The 15846-nt window shown below is 39.9% G+C and overlaps 1 protein-coding gene across 4 annotated transcripts in view; it reads right to left on the bottom strand.

Annotated features, from left to right (window-relative positions):
- The window catches only part of pcdh17 (protocadherin 17), a 205191-nt gene that overhangs the window by 104745 nt on the left and 84600 nt on the right, over nucleotides 1-15846 (bottom strand). The window lies entirely within an intron of this gene.

Genomic DNA, 15846 nt, shown 5'->3' with positions numbered 1-15846 from the left:
AGGCCTAATGCTTCACTTCAGGGAGCTGTGGTGGATGACTGCTGCTTCTGCTCCCATGCCTTGATGCGTTGCGTGTAGACACACTCCACTGCCAGAAAACCTCTCACTTCTGAGTTCACCATCTATACATGGCAATGCACCTGTGTCTTAACGGCAATGAGAAGTAACCAGTGAAGGGGGGGGTACTGAAAGTTTTTGGCACAAGCCAAAGGCCCGAAGCCCGCGGTAGGAGATCTGAAGGTTCTCCCCCAGAAAAAATTTAAATCTCACATGCATTCTGGTGCATTTTCAGGTCTATTTACCCACAAAAAAAAAAAAAAAATCTGGGTCAGGTCAATTTTCCCACCCCACAGAGTCTCTTCACACAACTTGCATTATCACAATATAAGATGTCCCCTGTCGCCCCCACTCCAAGACATATATAGCACCTGCCTCACCCGCAAAGCCATCCACATCGCGGGAGATCCTACCTACCCATTAAAATGCCTCTTCCACCTGTTACCCTCAGGGAGGAGAATGCCGAGTCTCCAGGCCAGGACCAGCCGACTGAGGAACAGTTTCACTCACCCGGCTGTCGGAGCACTCAACTAACTCCCAGCTCTTACCCCATTTCCCCTGCTGCTCCCCTCACACACATAGTCTGGATCCTGCCCCCCCCCACTACCACCTCCCATCACTGGCTTCTTCCTCCTAACACCCACCTCACAAACTATCAGGTTGAGTGGACAGAGACATCTGGACACAAATGCAGGACTCAAACTTACAACTCTGAACTTTAAGATTGTTTACTGGTTGGTAAAACAAGGTGCAGTACACAAAAAAGCAATCAAATATCAGCAAACAAATCAATAACACCAGGTGGTAAGGCCTGGTTGAAAAAACATGCAGGTTGTCAAAAAAAACAAAAACAAAAACACAACGTAATGAGCAGGAGGAGACACAAACATGAACAGCGCTGGAAGCAAAAGCATAGAGTGATCTGACAGAAAGCAAGAGCAACCAGTGAAGCTTATATACACCCTGATGATAAGCTACAGATTAGAAACAGGTGTGTGGAAAGTTCCAGGGCAGGGTGTGGCCCAGACAGTGTGTGCTGCCCAACGCCAAGCACCGAGAGAGACAGACAAGAGAGATAGGGAAAGACAAAGCCCAAGCAGGAAAAACCCAACAAGAGAAAACACACACAGAAAAACAAATCCAAACTAAACTAAACAGAATTAAACGGAACAAAACATGATGCAAAAGTCCAGATCATGACACAAACACTGAACATATCTCCAAGGACTGCTTATGCACTCCATGCACTTTAAATTAGTTTGAATAAGCTCATCAATGTTGAATCACTGCTCAGCTTGTAGAAGACATTCTGCTACCACCAGTTACCTCACTAACCACATTCTACTGCTTACCATACGAGGTCTATTAGACAATAAACCGACCCTTTTATTTATTTTTTTAACTATATGGATTTGAATGACGTGTGATTCCACCAATCATGCTTGAACCCTCGTGCGCATGCGTGAGTTTTTTAACACGTCTGTGACGTCATTTCCCTGTAGGCAGGCCTTGAGTGAGATGTGGTCCCGCCCTCTCGGCTGAATTCCTTTGTTTCACATGCTGCTCCAGACGGCGCGCGTTGCTTTATCAAAATTTTTTCTGGATCTGTGAGGAATATCCGAGTGGATACTATTTGAGAAATTAAGCTGGTTTTCGGTGAAAAGTTTAACGGCTGATGAGAGGTTATGGGGTGTTTCTGTCAGTGTAAGGACTTCCCACAGAGCGGGACATCCTGCAGCGCTTCCAGGCGCCGTCGTTGGCCTGTTTCGACCTGAAAACATCCTAATTTAAGGCTTAATTCACCCAGGACGTCGTGAGAGAACAGAGAAGATTCAGAAGAGGCCGGCATGAGGACTTTATGCGGACATTCCACTGTTTAAGGACATTTTTTAATGAAAGACATGCGCGCAAATTCACTGAGTCGTTTCCGTGACGACTCGGCGAATCTGTGTGCGCCGCGACAGGAAAAACACCTCCGTGTTGAAAACCATTTGTAAAATTCAGGCGGCTTTTGATGGCTTTCAACAAGTGAGTAACGGAGAAATTGTTTAACAGCTTCGGCATGTTCCAACTTGCCCGTTAAGGTTTCCAACGGAGGTGTTTTTCCTGTCGCGACCCCCCGCGGTCGGGTCCGGCCCGACATGCGACTCTGCCCGCACAAAATGTCTGTTAACAATGGAATGTCCGAATAAACTCCTCATGCCGACTTCTTCTGAAAGTTCTCTGTTCTCTGACGACTTCCTGGGTCAACAGAGCCTGAAATGTGGAAGTTTTCAACTTGAAACGGCGAGACGCTGCCGCCTCGAAGCGCAGGCGCCGTGGGCCGTCCTTAAAGCGACAGTTACAGACCAAAATCTCTCATCAGCTGTTAAAATTTTTACTGAAAACCAGCTGAATTTATCGAATGGTGTCCACTCAGTTGTGCCTTACAGTTTTCAAACAAAGCAGCAGTCTGAGCCATTCCTAAACAATGAAAAAAATCGATGAGAGGGTGGGTGACTCCTCACTCAAAGACTGCCAACAGGCAAATGACGTAACCGACAGGCGTGAAAAAACTCTCGCATGCCCACGAGGGTTCAAGCATGTCTGATGTAATCACACGCGATTCAAATCCATATGGTTTTTGAAAAAAATAATAAGGTCGGATACTTTTCTAATAGACCTCGTATTTATATATTCATTTTATATTCTACTTTTGTGTTTTTTTTATTTTGTTTTGTTTTTTTTACTCTGTATTGTCTGGGAGACTGCGAGTAACGGAATTTCAATTCTCAATATGTCTGTGTATGCACTGCAGAATTGACAAAGTTGACTTAGAATACTGTGTTAGAGAACAGTAATATTCCAATGCAAATATGTGGTCTTATCAAATAGTACTCTCTACATTTATCTAAACATTTGACTTCAGCAATGTGTGCTTTTATTCCTTTAAGACTGATAATGTCTTCAAATAAACTAAAATAAAATTTGATGCAAGTAAAGCTGCATCTACTGTTCATTAAGTCACTGATATAACTTTTAGTTCTCAGGAACATCGATTTAAGTTTAAATGAGATTCTTATTCACTTCCATAAATGGGAAAAAAACAATAACAAGGCTTTTTCCATCCAGTGCTGACGCCAGCATTTCTGGGATACTCACAACTTATGTCTTGTGCAAAACAATGCACCAACGTTTTTCACATCAATATCTAACTTAGTCGAGCATGTTCAATATTGATCATATTTTAATTCACATGAATATTTCACGCCCATGTAACAGAAGAAACCATAAAATGCAGATTTAGCAGGCCAGCATAGTATCATGTTTTCATGGAGACAGGAAATTCATCCCAAAGACAGAGTTTGATTTATGTGAAATAACTTGAATAACGTCAACTGACAACAAATTCCACAAAAATATGATATAATAAAATCAAAGACTTACTGGGAGTGTTAGTTTTTCAGCGTTTTGGTCCTTTTGCTCAAACCATCCCCATTTTAATTGATTCCCGATTAACTTCAAATTGTCTCCTTGCAGCAGAACAACGTTTCATCCATTTCCTTTGTTGTTTCAACACGACGTGGAGCTCATTTTAAAATCTGTAACGGTGCCGCTCATTTCCTGCTGTGTGGTTGAGCGCCGCCACGCTACATTATACATCAGTCTCGGATCAGGTGCCATGTCATCAGAGACATTTCCAAGCTATTTTACAAATACAAACATCATGAAAGACAGACGACAGACTAAATCTGATGCAAGCCAGGAAAAGAAAAAATAACCCTTTTTCGAGTTTATTGTCGGTTTACAAACCAACACAGTGCATTACCTCCACCAACTGTTTGAGTGTGTAGCATTAATGGATTCTGACGTATGCTATCAAAAATAACCCGGAAACGATCAACACGTAAGTAAAAAAAAAACTTATTTCTGGCAATTTTTGGAAAACCTCCATCACTGAGTAACATAGCTGATTGGTTTCTTTTATGTTTTACCCATAATAACTCCATGGTAAATTGAATACCATATTTTACGGATTATAAATCACTTTTTTTCATGAGTTTGGGAGGTCCGGCAACTTATATTTTGAAGCAACTTAAACAGTTTGGTACGTTTTCAGTGCAGTGAAAGCAAAAACACACAACATTAAATATATTTAACCTATGTTGTTTTGGCCTAATGTGTGGCTGAATAGCCTTTTGAGATTTGTTATGATTTTTCTTGAATGCTTGTGAAACATATATTTCAAGCATAAATGCAAATTATATTCTGATGCAATTTATAGCCTAAAAATGTTGTAAATACAGCTCCCTTGTACGGTGCACCTTATAACTTGTTTGTGTGCTTTATGTGGGTTGAAAATTTCATTAACTTTCCACCAAACTGATGCATAGTTCGTGAGATCTCGAGCTCACTAACAAACATAGAGGATGGTTACAAAAAAAAATCTTGAAAAGAGGACATAAAATATATATCTAAATAAAAAAATATAATGCAATGCTAACATACCATCTGCTGTACTGTGTTTTATTTATAATTTGCAGTTGTTTAATTAATTATTAAGGTCCTATTGTCTAACGTACAATTTGTACATGTTCAATAACAATGTTATCAGGTAACAAAAAGTTTTCAGCTTTAGAAGTGTTTACTGGTTGTTATCTTTTAAACAATATATGAACATGAGCTTTTGAAAAGAGCGGAAGTTAGCTTTGAGTTAGTGGACGTTTGTTAGTGGACGTTAGCAGATGTGTCCTTGGGTTTCAAAAACAGCATTTTCAGTATTAGAAGTGTTTATTTCTCACCAGAACATACATGTAATATATTTTTCACATAAGAACTAAAGACCAGCTTCATTGGCTTCCCATCACATACCGCATACACTATAAAATACTGACATTTAAAGTTACTTTACTGATTACTAGAAGGAGAGAGCATATCTCACCCATATTGGCCTCTCTTCATTGGCTTCCTGTTAATTCTAGAATAGAATTTAAAATTCTTCTTCTTACTTATAAGGTTTTGAATAATCAGGTCCCATCTTATCTTAGGGACCTCGTAGTACCATATCACCCCAATAGAGCGCTTCGCTCTCAGACTGCAGGCTTACTTGTAGTTCCTAGGGTTTGTAAGAGTAGAATGGGAGGCAGAGCCTTCAGCTTTCAGGCTCCTCTCCTGTGGAACCAGCTCCCAATTCAGATCAGGGAGACAGACACCCTCTCTACTTTTAAGATTAGGCTTAAAACTTTCCTTTTTGCTAAAGCTTATAGTTAGGGCTGGATCAGGTGACCCTGAACCATCCCTTAGTTATGCTGCTATAGACGTAGACTGCTGGGGGGTTCCCATGATGCACTGTTTCTTTCTCTTTTTGCTCTGTATGCACCACTCTGCATTTAATCATTAGTGATCGATCTCTGCTCCCCTCCACAGCATGTCTTTTTCCTGGTTCTCTCCCTCAGCCCCAACCAGTCCCAGCAGAAGACTGCCCCTCCCTGAGCCTGGTTCTGCTGGAGGTTTCTTCCTGTTAAAAGGGAGTTTTTCCTTCCCACTGTGGCCAAGTGCTTGCTCACAGGGGGTCGTTTTGACCGTTGGGGTTTTACATAATTATTGTATGGCCTTGCCTTACAATATAAAGCGCCTTGGGGCAACTGTTTGTTGTGATTTGGCACTATATAAAAAAATTGATTGAATTGATTGATTGATTACTCAATTGGAAAAGTAACTAAGTTAGATTACTAGTTACTTTTTTAGTTACTTTCCCCAGCTGCCGACAACAACCCTCTGCCACCTCAACATGACAATGATACTTGTTTTGCCAAAACTCACTTTATAGTCACCCTTTCTTGGCTTCAATGAAAATAAATACTTGTTTTATAAAAGTAAAATAGAGACCTCTTTCTTGACCTCATATTTAACTGTTGATAGCACTGTAACAGTAACAATAACAGTAACTTGCCATTTCTAACCTACATTGTTTATAAATGTAACTATTAAATTCATTCTAACATTTTTCTAACATTTAAATTCTCTGTAAACATTTTACTTGTCGAAATTATTATTATTTTAAGTAGTATTTGTAGTTGTAGTAAAAAAAGGCTTCAAAACTGGACCTTTAATCTAGGGGTGTTGTGGGGGGGGGCACATCCTTGCCCCACGCCCCCCATTCTATCTAGATTCGCCCCTGTTTTGCAGAAAACATGACCAGATTTACAGGTAAGAAAGTTTTATTGCATTTTCACATCATGTGGTCCTCAGAAAGAGAGTTTAGGTGCATTTGAGTGGAAAATAGTGTTAGTTGTTGACGCGATGCAGAGGATCAGCTGTTTTTAGCAGCAGATACAGAGCGGCTCGGAGAAAAAAAAGCATAAAAATGTCTTTGTAAAGCTCAGTGCAGGTCTGCTATTGTCACTGTGCTTTAAGAGGTGAGGACAAGTCGTAGCTGTTGCAGAAAAATGCGGATGAAAAGCTCACAGCTCGCTTAAAGTGGGCAGTTCAGTCGAACCCCGACCTCCTGCCCACAGACCAAGTTTAATGCTGCTATCGACCCATAATGCAAAAATAACAGTAACGCACAGTGACTTGGAGAAGTAACTTTAATCTGATTACTGATTTGGAAAGATTAATGCGTTAGATTACTCGTTACTAAAAAAAAGTGGTCAGATTAGACCAGCATCACTGCTAATCAGACAAGGATATCTACGTTAAAGAGGGGGGCTTCGAGCAGTGGCATACATTTAACCCTTTATGTGCCATAATAATGGAGGACAGTGGTTTTATTGGAGCGTGATTACACAGTAGGGGGCTGAATATTGGTAGGGACATGACCCTAGCGTCCCTACCCAAAATTACACCCTAGTCCGTAGGTGTGCGAGTGGGTGTGACTGTGTTTGTTTGTCTGTTTGTGGCCCTGCGACAGACTGGCGTCCTGTCCTGGGTGTACCCCGCCTCGCACTCTATGACTGCTGGGATAGGCTCCAGCCCCCCGCGACCCTTGATTGGACTATGCGGTTGAAGAATAGTGTGTGTGTGTGTGTGTGTGTGTGTGTGTGTGTGTGTGTGTGTGTGTGTGTGTGTGTGTGTGTGTGTGTGTGTGTGTGTGTGTGTCAGAGCGCTACTGGTTGTGCAAAAGCAATTCTAAAAATGAACGTTTTAATTTAGACTTTAAAAGACCCAGATCAGTGAGGGTGTGGATCTCGGGGGGAGATTGTTCCACAGTCTGGGTGCAGCTACAGAGAAAGCCCGAGCACTCTGATTGATTGATTGATTATACAACCCCTGGCAAAAATTATGGAATCACCGGCCTCAGAGGACGTTCATTCAGTTGTTTAATTTTGTAGAAAAAAAGCAGATCACAGACATGACACAAAACTAAAGTCATTTCAAATGGCAACTTTCTGGCTTTAAGAAACACTATAAGAAATCAGGAAAAAAAATTGTGGCAGTCAGTAACGGTTACTTTTTTAGACCAAGCAGAGGGAAAAAAATATGGAATCACTCAATTCTGAGGAAAAAAATTATGGAATCATGAAAAACAAAAGAACGCTCCAACACATCACTAGTATTTTGTTGCACCACTTCTGGCTTTTATAACAGCCTGCAGTCTCTGAGGCATGGACTTAATGAGTGACAAACAGTACTCTTCATCAATCTGGCTCCAACTTTCTCTGATTGCTGTTGCCAGATCAGCTTTGCATGTTGGAGCCTTGTCATGGACCATTTTCTTCAACTTCCACCAAAGATTTTCAATTGGATTAGGATCCGGACTATTTGCAGGCCATGACATTGACCCTATGTGTCTTTTTGCAAGGAATGTTTTCACAGTTTTTGCTCTATGGCAAGATACATTATCATCTTGAAAAATGATTTCATCATCCCCAAACATCCTTTCAATTGATGGGATAAGAAAAGTAGAGGTGCACCGATCAGGATTTTTTAGACCGATCACCGATCACTGAAATTTTGATCGGCCGATACCGATCAAGTACATATTTGGATCATGCCCAAATAAGAATATAGGTGTAATGTATAGGACTATTTTTGCATTAAGACTTAATGATGAAAACAAAAAACATGCATTCAAATAAAGACACTAGAATATACTGCCAACTTTTGTTTTATTACACTGACTTTGTTCTACCAGCAAGCTTTTTTCTTCCATGTTTCATGTTGCTCAGGTTACAGCCTACAGAACGTTGAGAATGTAAAATACAGCCCTCATTCTATGGGGTTAAAATTGTCTCATTAATATTTATAAATGCACACAGGGTGATCTACAAATAATCATTGATTTGCAAATGTGTTCAGATATCCACAAATGCAAATTTCATCTTTGTAACTTGTAAATTGGTCTTTTGAAATAATGTTGTATTTGCAAATATAAAACTTAATTTGCAAAAAACAACAAAAAAAAAACAAACTGGAAATTGTATTTGTGAATTGAGTTTCAGCATTTGTGGATCACCAATTACATGCATTCATCGCTTTCCTCTGTGACGTAATTTTGAGACATTCTTTTCGCGAAATCCACAGATCCACAAACAAATGCCTACTGATTCACAAATACACACTCACGCACACTGGATATCCACTAGATGGCAGTGTGGTTCCATTCATTACACAGCAGTCTGTTTAGATCTGTGAGCCATTTGACTTATTTTGACTTCTGATACGAGCTGGACGGACATGGACTACATTAGATGATGGCGACTGCTCTCCTTGTCCGTCCAGCTCATATCAGAAGTCAAAATGAGTTTACGTCACAGAGGAAAGCAAAAACAAAAATAAACAAAACGGTGTTTCACTTTGAAGTTATTAATTCAGACTGGACTCTATCATTCTAACTTGACTCGTCAGAGAGCCGCGCAGCGTTTGGAGCTGTGTGAACAGAACGGAGGACGATTCTCGTGTCTTTCTCGCAACAAGACAGGAGTCCCAGTTAGTAACTTTAATCCGCACAAACGTGACTCACGATTGACATATTCAGGGATGAAAGTGGTGAAAAACAAAAAAAGCTGAAACCCAAAATTACCCCCCAACACCACCTGCATGAAAATGTTTGAATTCTAGAAGCTCTGAAATGCAGTCTGGGACTATTCCAGACGATAAACTGGAATGAGTGCAGCATCCATTTAGTGAGAAAAAAAAACAACTTTCCTTATTCAAATTCATTCCAGTAGTATTCTGCTCTTACAAGGATGCAGCAGTTTTGTAGTTTGGCAGATAGTTCTGGAGGAAATCACTGAAGAAATTAACACATTGAAAATATGGTTTGACCAAAACAAACTGTCATTAAACTTAAATAAGACAGGGATGAAATGGAGGCGTAAGAGTCACTAGGTGTTCACAGGAAACACTTATTTATTTCTGTATGTATGTATTTATTTATTTATGTATGTTCATTGTTAGTTGCATTTATATTTTCTGTTGTGTTTCTATTCAGGTTCTTTTTGTCTCTTTCTCTAAAATTGTATATAATAAGCATTAGATTATTAATATATAAACAAAAATAAATTTAAGAAATATTACAATTTGAAAACAAATGCACCCGAATGTGATGACAGCTGCAAATGCGTAATGCTAACTTTTAACATTGAAAATGCCATAGACATGCTAACGCATTAGCATCGCTCATGTTTTTAAGTTATAAAATACATCTATCAACTGTTTCAGAAGACCATAACAGGTCGGTTTAACATAGAAAAGGTAAATAATACTCACAGACGTATGCTCTTTAGGGTTTTAGCGGGTGAAAATTAAGCGAAAGAGAGTATAAACGAAGCAACAGGCTCGAAGCATTGCTTCAATCTGCGAACCACTGGTTCCATTGGTTTAAGGTTCAGAGCAAAGCCGCGCTGCAGAAAAGTTGATCACGGACCCGCTGCCGGGTCATTTTCCTGACAAACACACCAAGCGCTCCCTGCGCTACTGCCTGCACTGTTGTGATCTGTCCTTTTCTTCGGCGCATTTTGCTGATCACCAATCAAACCGATCAAGGCGTGATTGGCCGATAATGATCGGTGGCCGATCGATCGGTGCACCTCTAAAGAAAAGTGTCCAAAATATCAACGTAAACTTGTGCATTTATTGATGATGTAATGACAGCCATCTCCCCAGTGCCTTTACCTGACATGCAGCCCCATATCATCAGAAATTTACATGTTCTCTTCAGGCAGTCATTTTTATAAATCTCAATGGAACGGCACCAAACAAAAGATCCAGCATCATCACCTTGCCCAATGCAGATTCGAGATTCATCACTGAATATGACTTTCATCCAGTCATCCACAGTCCACGATTGCTTTTCCTTAGCCCATTGTAACCTTGTTTTTTTCTGTTTAGGTGTTAATGATGGCTTTCGTTTAGCTTTTCTGTATGTAAATCCCATTTCGTTTAGGCGGTTTCTTACAGTTCGGTCACAGACGTTGACTCCAGTTTCCTCCCATTCGTTCCTCATTTGTTTTGTTGTGCATTTTCGATTTTTGAGACATATTGCTTTAAGTTTTCTGTCTTGACACTTTGATGTCTTCCTTGGTCTACCAGTATGTTTGCCTTTAACAACCTTCCCATGTTGTTTGTATTTGGTCTAGAGTTTAGACACAGCTGACTGTGAACAACCAATATCTTTTGCAACATTGCGTGATGATTTACCCTCTTTTAAGAGTTTGATAATCCTCTCCTTTGTTTCAATTGACATCTCTCGTGTTGGAGCCATGATTCAGGTCAGTCCACTTGGTGCAACAGCTTTCCAAGGTGTGATCACTCCTTTTTAGATGCAGACTAACAAGCAGATCTGATTTGATGCAGGTGTTAGTTTTGGGGATCAAAATTTACAGGGTGATTCCATAATTTATTCCTCAGAATTGAGTGATTCCATATTTTTTTCCAACTGCTTGGTCTAAAAAAGTAACCGTTACTGACTGCCACAATTTTTTTTTCTTGATTTCTTATAGTGTTTCTTAAAGCCAGAAAGTTGCCATTTGAAATGACTTTAGTTTTGTGTCACGTCTGTGATCTGCTTTTTTTCTACAAAATTAAACAACTGAATGAACATCCTCCGAGGCCGGTGATTCCATAATTTTTGCCAGGGGTTGTATATGAACATGAGCATGTGAATAGGTCAAGGTTAGCCATCTTTCAACTTGTCCAAGGTCTGTGTCCAAAGAATTTCAAGACCCTGGCAGTAATAGAAGTGGTTTTATGCTGGGCACAGGGCACAGACAGACGGATGAGCGCGCGCAAAGCCTTCGCAATACCCGATGGCCATATATGACGGCCCCGGGTAAAAATTTATTTGACAATTGGCTCCCAAAACAAATCATTTTACAATTTCTAGCAACAAATATTTGATATATATATAAACAAAGGTTGTATGCATCTGTGGCATTGCACAAGCGCATGTAGCTGACTGCTTTGGTAGCACAAAATTGTACTGGACACCCAGAGAAATAACAGGCCCACACAAATCCAATTTCTGATGACAAACAATTACAGATGTACTGACAACATCATTTATCTGTGCACATCAGAAATGTCTGTGTGCGTCTGCATCACCGTTGCGTCATTTGCGTGTGCGCTGTATGAGGGCCGCAGCAAATGACAGAGTATGACATTTCCCTTATTTAAGTGATTCACAAGCTGAGAGACATTGTGGAGGTGGGGTGGGGGGGGGGGATTTCAAACCACAAATAACAGGGAAAAGTCAATTTCATCGCCTTCCACTGTGGAACACATCTTGAGCTGTCTCTCTCCTCACTCTAACCACACTGTCCTCAGTGTATCGCCTCCTCCTCCTCTTCCCATCCCCTTTATCCCACTCTTGCCTCCTCTTTGAAACGGCACAGTTTGGGGCGGTTTCATTATCACAGTTAATTAGGAGAGGTCAGGTGGTGCAGTTAAACCAAATTCCCTCCCTCCCTCGCTTGCTCTTCTATCATCCCTTTCTCTTCATTTTCTGAGACGGCCCTATCAGTGGGTAACATCTCCCTACACCACTGCCGCCTGTCTGTTCATGATAGCAGTTATGGCAGTCCATCTCTGCAGAGGCGAGCGATGTGCTGCCATCCACTCCAGCACAGCCAGACAAGCTCGCATCAGCCGTCTGCTGCAGGCGCGTCGCAGCTTCAATTAATCACCATTTAAAAGTGGCAAAAAAAATAAAAAAATAAAAATGCATTTGATATACTTAAGCTTAATTAATGCAATGCTACCAATGTTGCATGCCTAATTAATCAATTTGTGAGCTGTCCCTGGTGGAGGCAAGTCCAGATTATGCTGTCTGCAAAAGAGCGGAGCAGAACATCAGAGAAGGAGATAAATTATGAGAATGGAAATGGGGAGTTGTATGTTTGTTCTACTAGTGATTAGATGCTGTAACTCAATTATGCCTACATGGGAGAATAAAGAGTGAAACTGAGGAAAAAAAAAAGGCAAGAAAGAAGGTCAAAGACGATGAACAAGTTGGGGGGAGGGTTTACATATACAGAAATATATAGCTTGGTGGCTGTGAAGGCTACAAAATAATGAATGTGTTTACATTCTTTCAATGGAACAAATATTTCATTCAGTGAAAGCTGGAATGCACCACTCAATGAGGTTTTGCCTCATTGAATGGTACATTCCATCTTTCACCTCATGAAATCTTCGTACCATTGAACTCTTAAACATTCATTATTTGTATAATGTAATGTCAAATGACAAGGATCTACTTTAGCCGTTATATATAAAACAAATGAATGTTTTTGCATGCTTTCAATAGAATGAATAATTTAGTGAAATATTCATACCACTGAAAGCTTAAAAATTTCTTCTTTGTATAATATAATATCAAATGACAAGGATCTATTTTAGCTGTTACATAAAACAAATGATGAATGTTTTTGCATTCTTTCAACAGAACGAATATTTAATTCTGTTAAATAGTCATACCATTGAACTCTTAAACATTCATTATTTGTATAATATAATATCAAATGACAAGGATCTATTTTAGCTGTTATATAAAACAAATGAATGTTTTTGCATTCTTTCAATAGAACGAATATTTAATTCTGTGAAATATTCGTACCACTGAACTCTTAAACATTCATTATTTGCATAATATAATATCAAATGACAGGATCTATTTTAGCCGTTATATAAAACAAATGAATGTTTTTACATTCTTTCAATGTAACGAATATTTAATTTGGTGAAATATTCGTACCATTGAACTCTTAAACATTCATTATTTGTATAATATAGTAATGGCGAAAACAGATCCTTGTCATTTGATATCTTATTCATTTATAAACAACAGTAAAGGGACTTACATTTTGGTGTGTGTCACTGCTGCTTAACAGTCCAACATGAACTTTAAATAGGAGTCCAAAATTGTTCTCAGTCAACTTGGAAAATGAGTTAGGTAGTTCAAAAATAATTCTGATGAAGTAGTCCGTGATGCCGTCCACTGACTTTGTGTACTTCCAAAAAAAAAGACTACTTCCTCAGTCCAACAAAAAAAATCACGTCAGTAATTAGTCCAGCTTTTCTTCCTAACTTCAACCTACCAGCTCCTCATGCCTCAGACGGCATATTGAATTTTTTATTTATTTATTTATTTTTGTGCATGTTAGAAGAATTTGCACCATCAATTAGCTCCTTCAAATCGTCATCCATAAGTAAAACTATCTCCGCCATGTTTTGCTAAACATTCGCAGTGTGCAATGGAATGAAACGTATGGAACCAAATTGCACGCTAAATGCAACGCAACACAAATGGGGTGAATAATCCATGTTACGTATCATACAAAGCACCAATAAAATGACAAGGATCCACTCAGGCGTTATATAAACTGAAATGGTGTAGGGGGTTGACTGGGACTTGAACTACATGCTTTACACACTTGTCTTTATACTGAGCCAACAGTGAATGAGGCCACAGCATCCTGGCAGAGGAGCAGAGAGATCCACAGAGAGTAACTGGAAGAGTCCTGCTTAAAGAGAAAGAAAGGACTTACAGAAAAAAAAAAAGGAAACAAGGAAGGAGACAAAAGTGAGACCTGTGAAGTGCTGAGATGTGAAGAAAATACACATGGAGGACAACAGCCTCACGGGCCAGTGACTCATGTTTTAATTTTTTTTTTTCTTGTGATTATAGATCGGCTACTGTGCTCGTTGCGTGTGCATGTCGGTTTATTTTGTGACACAGAATGGAGGAAGATATTTGTTGCCCCTCCCTCCTTATCTATCTGCTACTTTCTTTGTGGATTTCAGATAAAATCTTGTGGAGAGATGAGATATGCAAGAGAAAGACAGCAAGGAAGAGATTAGCCAGATTTGGCAGTGATACGAACCTGCCGAAAAATGGAGTCTTTTATCACTTTGCAACCCCAAATCAGAAAAGGTTTGGATGGGATGGAAAATGCAAAAATAAAGAAGGAAAACAAACCCTGTCGTTCTTATATGTACTTGGACTTCTATTTCATTGCAGACAGTATGAACCCAAGATATTTCATGATTTGTGTGGTCAACTTCATTTCATTTGCAAGCACAAGCACACATCCATTTCTAGATTTCAGGCCTGCAACACACTCCAATAAAAAAAAAGAAGCTGGAATGCTAAAGCATTTACCACTTTGTAATGTTGCCAAAATGAAATGCAGACTCTGTGACATCGGCTGCTTTGTTTTGGAATGAATTCTGTCTTGCCTTATTTTTCATTTCAACTTCACCGTATGAGGCTTGACAAGCTCTAAAATACACATGTACAGCCTCACTACATGTTATTTTATAAATGCAGTTCATGTGTTGGAGAAGGCAAACACATGGTTTTTGACCATACAGGTCAGGTCTGGGAACATGTGCTGGTGCCTCTTGTTACAACATCCACCACACCATGTAACCACCTTGGGTCCAGGATGGCAACCACTCACACAACCAGACCATGGGCAGACATATCGTTTACACAGTGGATCCAGAAATGGCGCTTCCTTTATTCCACATTTTATGTTGCAACCTTATTCCACAATGGAGTAAAGTGATATTTTTGCTCAAAATTCTACTCACAACTCCCCATAATGACAACATGAAAAAAGATTTTTTTTTTTTTTGCACATTTATTAAAAATAAAAAACTAAGAAATCGCATGTGAATAAATATTCACATCATTGCTCAATACTTTGTTGTTGCACCTTTGGCAGCAATTACAGCCTCAAGTCTTCTTCAATATGATGCCACAAGCTTGGTGCACCTATCTTTGGGCAGTTTTGCCCATTCCTCGTTGCAGCACCTCTCAAGGTCCATCAGGTTGGATGGGGAGCGTTGGCGCAAAGCCATTTTCAAATCTCTGCAGAGATGTTCAATCAGATTCAGGTCTGGTCTCTGGCTGGGCCACTCAAGGACATTTACAGTGTCACCCTGAAGCCACTCTTTTGATATCTTGGCTGTGTGCTTAGGGTCACTGTACTGCTGAAAGATGAACCGTCACTCCAGTCTGAGGTCAAGAGCGCTCTGGAGCAGGTTTTCATCCAGGATGTCTCTGTACATTGTTGCATTTATCTTTCCCTCAATCCTGACTAGTCTCCTGTTCCTGCCACTGAAAAACATCCCCACAGCATGATGCTGCCACCGCCATGCTTCACTGTAGGAATGGTGCCTGGTTTCCTCCAAATATGACACCTGGCATTCATGCCAAAGAGTTCAATTTTAGTCTCATCAGACCAGAGAATTTTGTTTCTCATGGTCTGAGAGTCCTTCATATGCATTTGGCAACTTCCAGGTGTGCTGCCATGTGCCTTTTACTAAGGAGTGACTTCCGTCTGGCCACTATACCACACA

The sequence above is a fragment of the Thalassophryne amazonica genome, chromosome 2 (genome assembly GCF_902500255.1).
Source record: "Thalassophryne amazonica chromosome 2, fThaAma1.1, whole genome shotgun sequence".
Classification (NCBI taxonomy): Eukaryota; Metazoa; Chordata; class Actinopteri; order Batrachoidiformes; family Batrachoididae; genus Thalassophryne; species Thalassophryne amazonica.
The sequence above is the reverse complement of the archived record's forward strand: the minus strand, read 5'-3'. Positions and strand labels throughout refer to the sequence as shown.